The following is a 2,121-nucleotide window of genomic DNA, read 5'->3' on the forward strand; positions in this document are numbered from 1 at the left end:
ATTGGTTGTCTACTATGAGATTTGAACAATAATTTCATATCCTTCTTCATAATTAAATTCTCATGTTATATATTTTTTGTCTGAGAGACTTATATTTTAAGGTTATTTGTACATGATTCAAACAACCTACATCGCAATTTGAAATAATTTGTCCGCGCATTGCACGGGTATTAATACTAGTTTATTTATAATAAATCTATAATCGTGTACAATTAATATATAATCTATATATATATATATATATATATATATATATATATTATTATTAGCTAAAAAAATAAATAAGTAATCAGACCTACTATTTATATAAAAATCCAAAACAAGAAGGCACCGAAACAAATTATTTCCCAAAAGACTCCAAAGTGAGCTCATGAGGGAAACTTTGGCTACACCTGTTGTCACAATCTGGATTAAAATTATATCTACAACTGAATAGTTATTAATAACTTAATACTATAAAGAATGGAATATGAAGGTACAATGAAATTAAAAAAATACGGAACGGAAAAGTAATCCAAAAATGACTTCTCAAGGAACCAATACGAGAGAACAGGTGCTTTTGCGTATGGTATCGAGCAGGGAATATTTGCCCCCACCATCATTAACAGTAAAATAGCCGTTCTAAACCTTATAGTAAATAAGAATTAGCCACTTAATCACAAACTTTCTACAGTCATGGCAAGGTATTCCCACTCGCTAATCGGATTTTTAGCCGTTCGATTACAATTTTAAAATAAGACCTTACAAAGTGTTGTCATCGGACGGTCCATAAATATGTTGTAAATGCGTACCATGACGTTCCTTTCAACGGAACACATCCCCGATTAATAAACTGCTCCTCAATTTGAATTCCAACTTTTTTACAAGTACTATTTTTTTGGGTCCCACCACAACCCCTCTTCAAAATACACCGCTCAACCACAACAAATATTAGCTTAATCACCCACGCGCCTCTTATTGTATTCGTTTGAATTTGAATCAAAATCCTTATATTTAAACTTTTGACTATTTGTACAAACTACACCTTTCGATTGTTTTATTTAATTTTTTAAAAAATTTGACCATACACCTTCATTTAATTTAAATTATGACACAACATTTGTTCATTTAACTGAGAATCTCAACAATTGTATAATGTTATAAATATTATTACTTAAATTAAAAATTAATATTTAATTTAAGATTTTGTTTCGACAAACTTAAAAAAAAATAATTCAGCGCAGAAAGCATTTCGCAATTACGTATAGTTCGGGAAAAGAAAAATACAACTTATTATTAGGTAAAATTTAGTTGAAACACCAATTTAAAATTTCATAAAAATATATTGATTCAAATATGTCATGAAAACACTTTTCTTAGGCAGATGGTCTACCAGAAACGATCTCTCTACCTACCTACATAAGGTAAGAGTACGGTTTACATATATCCCACCCTCATATAACCCACTTGTGAGACACACTGTTATATATGTTATTGTTGTTGAATCAAAATATATTGATATTTGAAGCAATGTGACAAGTGATCCATAAAGTGTGTCGAGAATCACGAGCTCTTAGTTCAAATCTAAGGTAAAATACTAAGTGGGCGTTTGGACATAAGAATTGTAAAATTTCAAAAGAAAAAGTAAATTTTTTCAAGTGAAAATGGTATTTGAAAATTAGAGTTGTGTTTGGCCATGAATATAATTTTGGGTTGTTCTTTAAGTTTTGTACGTAATCTGAGTGAAAATTTTGAAAAACAGTTTTTTGAAGTTTTTTAAATTTTCGAAAAACTTCAAAATCCATCTTCAAATAAAAATTAAAAATTTTATGACCAAACACTGATTTCAAAAAAAAGTGAAAAAATTCTTATGTCCAAAGGAGCTCTTAGTGATTTCTCAATATATTCAAGCTTTAACCGATAAAATTACTTGATAAGTGTGATTGAGGTAGCAACTTGCAAGTACTCACTAGGACATTACGATTATAAAAGAAAATGGTATTTGAATTCAATATTCAAACAAGTAATTAACATAATATAAATGTAAATCAGTAAAATGTAACTTGCCTACTATATTCACGCTCCTTCCTCCGAGGGTGGTACTTCTTTCCGTTGAAGCGTAAAACATAAATTAGCCCCGTC

The sequence above is a fragment of the Nicotiana sylvestris genome, chromosome 2 (assembly GCF_000393655.2).
Source record: "Nicotiana sylvestris chromosome 2, ASM39365v2, whole genome shotgun sequence".
Classification (NCBI taxonomy): Eukaryota; Viridiplantae; Streptophyta; class Magnoliopsida; order Solanales; family Solanaceae; genus Nicotiana; species Nicotiana sylvestris.